General features: G+C 49.5%; 1 pseudogene; it reads right to left on the bottom strand.

Annotated features, from left to right (window-relative positions):
- Positions 1-8,855: 8,855 nt before the first annotated feature.
- LOC118639860 lies at positions 8,856-9,192 on the bottom strand (annotated as a pseudogene).
- Positions 9,193-9,613: the final 421 nt, after the last annotated feature.

Genomic DNA, 9,613 nt, shown 5'->3' on the forward strand with positions numbered 1-9,613 from the left:
ACAAACTGCAACCGAGGTACGTGCCCTTAGCGGGAACTGAACCTGGGTCTCTCTGGACCGCAGGCCGACACTCTAACTGCTGAGCCAAACCGGCCAGGGCAACATTTATGTTTTGATAAGATTATACTATGCATTCTGTTTTGCAACTTGGTTTTTGCAAATAACAGTAGCTCTTGAAATGCAGAGGTTCTTAACCAGGCAGATCTGGTGGGGGAAGCAGCTGGTAAAGTTTTGTGCAAAATTGTGTTGGGTATGTTTGTGTTGAGGGTTAGTGACGAGGACTGTCATCAGACGCTAAAAAGATTCAGAGCCTTGGCTAGTGCGGCTCAGTTGGTTGAGCATTGTGCCCCGTGCCTCCCACCCCCATTCCATCAGGGCACATGGATGGAGTCTCCCCCATATGGATGTTTCTCTCTTCTTCTCTTTTCCTCTCTCTCTAAGATAAATAAAAACATAGTTTAAAATATAAAAATAAATAAAAAGATTCAGACCCAAGCCCCTTGTTTTTCAGATGGAGGAAGTGAGTCCGAGAAGGGAAGGGTCCCGTGAGAGGGGAGCCCAGCTCCTCTGGATGGCCTTGAAGGATGAGGGCAAGAATGCTGCAGTCGCCAAGCCCTGGGCATCCTGCCCTGGACCCAGAGAGGAGATTCGCCCTGCAGAGCCAGGAGGGCAAGGAAGTCAGCCCTGCCTAAGCTACCAGGAGGAGCCTCTGCAGTTCCTTCTGGGAGATTTACAGCCACCAGGAACTTGGGGAGGTTACAGAGAAAAAGTCTGATGCAGCACTTGGTGAGAATATTGCCTGCAGCACAACAATAGGCTGGCTTCTGGTTGGGCCTGGCTCCTGCAGGGTCAGGAAGGTCCTCCAAGGAGCAGGCTTAGAGTGTGGGGGTGGGCAAGGATCAGAGCATGCTGTTGGGATCAGGAACCCCACAGCCCCCTGGTGCTAGGACCCAGACCCTGAAGAGGGCTCTGAGTACGGAACCTGCCCAGGCTCTTGTTACTGTGCTGTGAGTACTATCAGCACAGCCCACAGGCTTTCTGGAGCTTAAACTGCTCAGGATTTTCTAGCTGCTACAGGAGAGTCTGATATCACTAACAATGGCCACCATCCATCAAGGGCATCTCCTATGTGGGCCCTGTGCCAAGCACTGTGCGGGCACATACTTCAGCCTTTAATCTGCCCATCAGCCCCTGGGGAGGTGGGGGTGAGGGAGTCCTGTCTTTCTCTCACTTTACAGTGACTCACCAAGGCCAAGGACACTGCCCAAGGCCAATGGAGTCAGCAGAGGTACTGTGCAGTTTGAGCCTGGTGCTGAAGCCCCATTTTCAACCACGTCCACTTTCTGCTGTCCTCCGGGAGAGGGGCCGCACCTTGGCACAGGAACGACCCTGTGAGATTAGGGTGGAGAAGTTTTTGTTCTGTTTGAACTTTTTACCACAAGCATGTGCCACTTTTACAGTTAAGAAGGAACATTTTTTTTTAGTCTGTATTTCTGGCCCTGACCTATTTGGCTCATTGGTTAGGGTTAGAGCATCCTGGTCAAGGGCAAGTACCTGGGTTGCAGATTCGATCCCTGGCCCTGGTTAGGGTTGTGCGGGAGGCAACCAGTAGATGTGGACACATTGATGTTTCTCTCTCGCTCTCTCTTTCTCTCCCTCCCTTCCATTCTACCTAAATAGATCAATGGAAAAATACCCTCAGGTGAAGATTAACAACAAAATTTATTTTTTACTTTATTGATTTTAGAGAGAGAGAGGAAGTGAGAGGGAGAGATAGAGATAGAAACATTAATGAGAGAGAACATCAATTGGCCGCCTTCTACATGCTCCTCACTGGGGATATGGCCCACAACCTGGGCATGTGCCCTGACTGGGAATTGAACCGACCAGACCAACAACAAAATTTTTTTAATCTGTATTTCTGAAATGATTAGCAAACAGCCCAGTTTAGTGCCTTACCAGTAGGGCCTAATAAAGGCCCACTGAGGCTGGGATGCTGCAGTCTTCTTGTTCATGGACACCCCTCTCAGACAACACCTTCCTCAAACCCAGCCTTAGGGCTGGGAGACGCTGCTTCCACTGCATTCGTGGCCTCAGAGCAGGGTGGGCTTCCCTGATGAGGAGGCCCATGGGCTGGTGGAAGTAGAGTGAGGTGAGGTATGGCAGGAAGGACTGGGTATATAGCTTAGACAAAGGCTCAGAAGTGTTAATGAGTGCAGGCTGTTCCTGGAATAAGAAGATTGGCCCAGGAGGGCTTCTGAAAGACTAAGAGCAGAAAGTGCTATGTCTTAGCTGGAGGGCCACATGGCCTGCTCACTCTTTTTTTTTTTTTCAATATGTTTTTATTAATTTTAGAGAGAGAGGAAGGGAGAGGGAGAGAGCGATAGAGCAATAGAAACATCGATTGGCCCTGGCCGGTTTGACTCAGCGGTAGAGCATCGGCCCGCAGACCAGAGAGGCCCAGGTTCAGTTCCCACTAAGCGCACGTACCTCGGTTGCAGTTTGTCCCTGGCCCTGGTTGGGGTCCTTTGGGTGGCAACCAGTCAACTGTATCTCTCCCACATCGATATTTCTCTCTCTGTCTTCCTCCCTCTCTCCCTTCCCCTCTATCTAAAGATAAATGCAAAAATGTCCTTGGGTGAGGATAAAATAAAATAAAAGAAAAAAGAAACATCAATTAGGTGCCTCCTGTACTCCCCCTACTGGGGATCAAGCATGCAACCTGGGCATGTGCTCTGACTGGGAATCCAACCAGCAACCTCTTGGTGTATGGGACAATGCTCAGCCAACTGAGTCACACCAGCTAGGCGGCCTGCTCACTTTCGGTGAAACAGCTGAGGGCCAGAGTGGGACAGGTGACCAGGGTGGCACAGGAGGTAAGTTGTCCAGCTCACCCTAAGCCGCTGTTTATGCCATTTATTCTTTCAGCCCACCAGTCTTTTTTTTTTTTTTTTTTAGCCTCACCCGAGGACATTGTCTCATTTTTTGTTCAGATGGAGTTGGAGGGAGAGAGAGGAAGAGAGAGAGAGAAACATCGACATGAAAGGGACACATCAAGTGGCTGCCTCCCACATGACCCAACCAGGGCTGGGGACAAACTGCAACCGAGGTACGTGCCCTTAGTGGGAACCAAACCTAGGTCTCTCTGGACCGCAGGCCGACACTCTAACCGCTGAGCCAAACCAGCCAGGGCAGTCTTTTTTTTTCTTTATTGATTTTAGAGAGAGAGGAAGGGAGAGAAAGAGATGGAAACATCAGTGAGAGCCTCCTGCATGCCCCCCAGTGGAGATCAGGCCCACAACCTGGGCATGTGCCCTGACCAGGAATCAAACTGGCGACTTCTTGGTGCATGGGTCGATGCTCAGACACTGAGCCACACCAGCCAGGCTTTTTTTTTAAAATCCTCACCCGAGGATATTTTCCCATTTATCTTCAGATAGAGGGGGAGGGAGGGAGACAGAGAGAAACATAGATGTGAGAGACACACATCCACTGGCCACCTCCCACGTGACCCTGACTAGGGCCGGGCACAAACCACAACCGAACCTGTGACTCACTGGTCCACGAGCCGACACTCTAACTGCTGAGCCAAACTGGCCAGGGCAGCCCACCAGCCTTTATTTGGCTCAACTCAGCACCAGACCCTGAGCTTCCAGCTGCTAAGACAGCAGCATGCAGTGATATGGGAGAGGAATGCACACACAGTTCAGGGTAGTGGTTAAAAGCCAGGCTTTGAAAAGAGCATGACAGTTGAGAGCTTGATTCCCTGCTCCACCCCTTACTAACTCTGTCATCAAAATGTTTACCCCGCCCTGGCTGGTTTGTCTCAGCAGTTAGAGCGTTGGTCCGTGGACCGGAGAGTTCCAGGTTCGGTTCCCGCTAAGGACATGTACCTCAGTTGCAGTTTGTCCCCGGCCCTGGTTAGGGTCGTGTGGGTGGCAGCTACTCCATGTGTCCCTCTCACGTCGATGTTTCTCTCTCTCTTTCTCCCTCTCTGCCTCCCGCTCTATCTGAAGATAAATGAAAAAAAAAATGTTTACCAAGCAACTATTATACACCAGGCTGTATGCCTGGCACTGGTGGGACAGTTAGGAACACATAGACACACTCTCTGCCCGCACAGGGGTCACAGCCCAAAGATCTCTCTGAGCCTCAGTTTCCTCATCTATGTAATAGAGATCATAATAGTACCCCTCACCCCAGCTCTGTGTGTGTGTAGGAGTAATGCCAAGTACCCTGTACAGTCTGTTCAATATACAGGGCAATTATTATGGGTGAATTTAGGTAGTGCAGGACTTCTTGGGTGAATTCTGCTTCAGCTCTCTGCTTCTGCCAACCTTTATTGAGCACTCACTATGTACCAGGTACTAGACCAAGCAGTTTGACAGTCCAAGGTATCACAGTGATAGATTTACAACCAGAACTCTTACAGCAAAGTCTACTGTACTTACCAGGACACAGCCTAGGGACATATTGGGATTGTTCCATAAACCAAGAGATGTGATGTCCTCAGTTGACACTTCTTTGTGAAATGAGAAGGACAAACCTCTTCCATCACTGGTTCAGCTGGGCTTGGTAGTTATGCATGTGGGCTCTGGAGTCAGAGCCTGGACTGGAGCCTCAGCTCAGTCATTTCCTTGCTGTGTGGCTTGGATTGGTTACTCAGCCTCTCTGAGCTACAATTTTCTTACCTGTGAAATGGGATGATAATATCAGCCTTGCAGAGTAGTTGTAAAACATGAGATGGTTGCCCTGGCTGGTTTGGCTCAGCGGTTAGAGCGTCGGCCTGAAGTCCAGAGAGACCCGGGTTCGGTTTCCGCTAAGGGCATGTGCCTCAGTTGCAGTTTGCCCCCGGCCCTGATTGGGTCATGTGGGTAGCAGCCACTCGATGTGTCCCTTTCACATCGATGTTTCTCTCTCTCTCTCTCTCTCTCTCCCCCTCTCTCCCCCTCTCTCCCACTCTCCCTCTCTCCCTCTCCCTCTCCCTCTCCCTCTCCCTCTCCCTCTCCCTCTCCCTCTCCCTCCCGCTCTGTCTGAACAAAAAAATGAAAAAATGTCCTCGGGTGAGGATAAATTAAAAAAAACAAAAACAAAAAAAACATGAGATGGTTGATTGCACACATTTTGCACAGTGCCTATCACTTGGAAGAGCACAATAAATGGGGTGGCTCCATTGCCACTGTTATTGTTTTGGACCACAGCTGCCCCTTCCTGTACCATGTTTTAACCTCAGCTTTCCCCCACCCCCAAACATTAATACTGCTGGTACTATGAAGGTCAGGGTAGACCCCCTTGGAGGGCCACCTGAGCAGGGGAAACAGCCCCACTTGACGCAGCTGGAGTCAGTGGCTTCACTTCCCAAGGCCTCTTGTCACACCTGCTTGGCTGCTTCCCCTCTTAGCCAGTCTTGGGTGTGTCCAGGCTGATTCCTGGCCAGGTGTCCCCTCAGGAGGCCCCTGAGGACTCTGGGCCATGGCTGAGGCTGGGGGAATGGGCATCTTCCATGACACTGACCTCATGTCTAGATTTCCTTTCTGACCCTGCCTTCCCGACCTCCTCCGCTCCTTAGCTACTAGGGTTATAGGCTCAGCCCACTCCTCTTCTCTCTTGTTCTCCTGCCGCGCCATGCAACCTCACCACCACCACTGCCCACCTTGCATATCTTATCTCTCCTGCACCCACCTGTCACCTTCCTGCTCCTTAGTCCTGGCCTCTGGGAAGTTTCAGGTTGGCCTTTCCATCAGGGACACCCACTAGATGCTGCTGCTGAGGGATCTATCACGGACTCCAGCAATGTCCTCTTCAAGAACAGTGTCTGCTTGGTGACCAGGCAGGGGATCTAGGTGGGGGTTCCTGGATGAGGGATCGGGTAGTTGTGATTTATAGTCATGACCACAACTATTTTCAGCATAGTCATCTATGCATCACTTGACATTTTCACATTTCAGTTTTTGCCCACTTCTTTCAGTGTGGCAGGTATGGAGGTGCCTATTATCATCCCCATTGTGCAGATGAGCAGAGGCTCAGGGAAGGCAAGTGACTTGCCCCAAATCACACAGCCAGGCCAGGTCTGGTTTCCAACATCCTGCTTCAGTGAGTGGTCTGGGAAGTGTTCTCTTTCTACACACTAGGTGTGGCCTGGCTGGTACCGCGGTGGACATCATCCTGGTGCTTTACCACTACCACAGTGGCCACATCCATTACTGGGGACCCGCCACAGGTGAGGCACTATGCCAAGCACTGCACATTCATTTACACAATGAATCCTCTCAGCGACTTCCAAAGGCAGACATTGTTCCTATTTTACAGAAGATGGAAAGAGGGCACCAGCAGGTTAAGCAACTTGCACGAGGCCATATACAGCCAGAGCCAGCACTGCACCACCAAATCCTCTTTCTCTTCAAAAATTGAGATATAATTTGTATACCATAACATTCACCACTTTAAAATGTAAAAGTCAGTGGTTTTCAGTAAAGTCCCAAGGTTGTATAACTATCACCTAACACCAGACATTTATTCATCCCCCCAAAGGAATCCCATACCCACTAGGGGTCACTGTCCATTCTCCTATCCTCCCCACCCCCTGAGCAACCAGTAATCTCCTTTCTGTCTCTGTGGATTTGCCTACTCTGGACATTTTATATAAATGGGATAATATATTATGTGGCCTTTTATATCTGTCTTTTTTCACTGAACATAATGTTTTCAAGGTCCATCCATGTTGTGGCATGTATCATATTTCATTCCCTTGTATAAATATAGATGTTCCTCCATTGTATAGATATAGACATTTTGTTTCTTCATTTATAACCCAGGTCCTTTTGACCGCAAAATGCATGCTTTCCATGTGGTCCTGGGTGCTGGCCATATGAGCTGTGGCCTCACTCTTTCACCTGGCACATGTCGACATTGTCCAGGTCGATGAATGCATGGCTGAGGAGCTGTGATGCTACCTTATCAGCACAGGTTCAAGAGGAAAGTTGGCTGAATGGTCTGGAATTCAAGTCCACTGGAACTGCTCAAGGGCTTCCCGGGGCTCCTGCCCTGTGTCAGAGGAGTTGTGGGTAGACTCAGACTCAGAGTGTAAGAATATGCAGGTTCCTCAGAGATGGACCCACTCACCCACTCCTTAATGTTAGTGATGATAGCTTTAACAGTAATGACAGTAGTGGTACTATCAACTGCGAAAGCTCAAAACAGGGCCAGCCTGGAGGGAGTGCTTCACACACCAGGTAGTTTGGGCTCACTTTTCTGAGCATCTTCTGTAACCCTGACCTTCTCTGGGCCCTCTGTGTATGGGTGGCTGGGAGGGTTTACATAATAAGAATTACCACCTCTTTTACATTTGTTATCTCATAGCAGCCTGAAAATAGCACCTTCCAGGTAGCTCTCAGTTTTACAAATGAATATGAGGCCCAGAGAAATGAAGTAACTTGTCCAAGGTCACATAGCTACTAATTAAAATCTTGGTCCTTATGATGCTTAAACCTGGGCCTGTATGCCCTGCTCAGAGAGCCCTCTCTGCCTTCTTCAGGAAGTCTTCCCAGCCCCCTCTCCAGGCCCTCACTCCTGCCCTGTGCTTTGAGCTCTCAGACAGGAACTGTCTGTTGACAGGGCATTCTCCCAGGAGGGCAGTTTTGGCATAGGGCCTGGCACAGAGTCCACAAATGTTTATCAAAAATAATGAAATGAATGAAAAGTCCCCAATTTGTTTTAAGAAGAGAGCACTGAAGCACCCCATCTCTCCCTAGGTCCTCTGATCTCCACAGAATCTGCAACAGATACATAGATACATCCAGGTCATTCGTCCGTTCATTAGTTCGTTCGTTCGTTCATTCATTCATTCATTCATTCATTCATTCATTCATTCAGCAACTGGCATGGGAATGAGGCAGTACAGTCCTAAAATGAATGTGGTTCCAGTTCCAGATCTGGTGGAGAGTTAGAGCAGGATGGGGCTGCCATTGGGAGTCTGGTCATGGGTCTCTCCCAGGATTTAATGGGGAAGGGGGGTGTGAGCTGGGCCTTGCAGAGGGGACTGAACGAGTTTAGTGAAGAGCAAACAGGCAGGAAGCTCCTTAGGGCAGAGGCTGGTTATGGGCCTGCCAGAAGGGGATAGCGGCACACAGACACACACACACACAGACACACACTCTCTCTCTCTCTCTCTCTCTCTCTCTCTCTCTCTCTCTCACTCTCTCACCCCCACCCTCACCCCCCCTGACACCCCATGCAGCCTGGCTGGGGAGCTGGGCAGGCACCTGGCAGGCACCTGACAGGCCTGGTAAGCTGCTATGGTGACCTGGCTCCTCTAGGGGGCAACTTGAGTCCATCATGAAATTGGAGTTTTCAACCCAAACAGTATTGCACCTCAAGCTTCAGCAGGGCCTTACCCAGAGGGTAGATTGTTGGGACTGTGGGATCAAATGGACTGTGGTTCAAGTCCCAGCCACAGATAATAACGTATTTAGTCTGGAATACTGATTGATGTCTGCATTGTGCTCCCTGCATGCCAGGCATTGGGCATTACTTCCTTTGGTCCTCGTGGCAGCCCTGTGGAGTGGGCATCAGAGGAAACAGGCACAGAGAGGGCAAGTGTCAGAACCTGGGTTCAAGCCCAGGGATCTGTGATTCTGGACTGGGCTCTTCCCAGATGTACTCCCTCCCAGCTCAGCTCTTTTCCAGCTAAATGAGCCTGTATATCCTCACCTATGAAATGATGATGACAATTATCCATAGGGATATCATGCAGATTAAAAGAGACAGTCCAATTAAATGATTTTTGTACGGAGTCTGTCACATTATGAATTTTTTTCTTCAAGTTTTGTTCCTTTATTTCAAAGGCAGTAATAGTCTCAAAAATCTTTCTCTTCATCAGATGTTTGATTCTCCTTGCAAAATTTTTGGTCTCTGAGCTTGAACATGGAGTTCTACTCCATCAATAACATGACTTTCCTGTTGTAGTGCATTTTGAAGTTCTTCTGAAGAAGAAAATTAAATCCAACCCATACCTCTGTGAAAGCCAGTCTCTTTATCTAAAGGTACAGTGCACTTGAGTACATGGCCAAACTGTGCCAGGTGTTCTCTCAGCTCACTCGAGGTGGTGGTCCAGGGAATTTTTCTGACAAAAGCAACGGGCTGGTCAGTATTCGCCTGCAGAGTCATCGCGCCCCTCAGTGCCGAAGCTGCCATTTCTAGACTCACATGATGTGTTTTTGATAAATGGCACTGCCACACCATCATCACCATTATTACTGGTAGGCAGCGGAGCCAGGAGAGGGTGAGCAGAATTTTGTTTCTGGTAGACCAGGAATGGGTGAATGAAAGCATTTGCAGCAGGAAGAGATGAGGGCAGAGGAGGGATTCTGGGTGGCCTCTAGGCCCCTCTGCCCTGGGGGCTGTGCCAGATCTACCCTGGGTGGGAAGGATTTGGAGCTGCCCACCCTCAACAGGTGGGGAGCTGGCATTGTTAGTGAGGCTGTAGACAAAGTCTCCTCCTTCCTCCTTCCAAAAAGGATATGAGGTAACTTACAGAAATTTGTAGCATAAAAACAACAAAAACAGCCCTGGCCGGTTTGCTCAGTGGTTGGAGCATTGGCCTGCGGACCAGAGA

The sequence above is a fragment of the Molossus molossus genome, unplaced genomic scaffold, assembly GCF_014108415.1.
Source record: "Molossus molossus isolate mMolMol1 unplaced genomic scaffold, mMolMol1.p scaffold_m16_p_22, whole genome shotgun sequence".
NCBI classification, from domain to species: domain Eukaryota; kingdom Metazoa; phylum Chordata; class Mammalia; order Chiroptera; family Molossidae; genus Molossus; species Molossus molossus.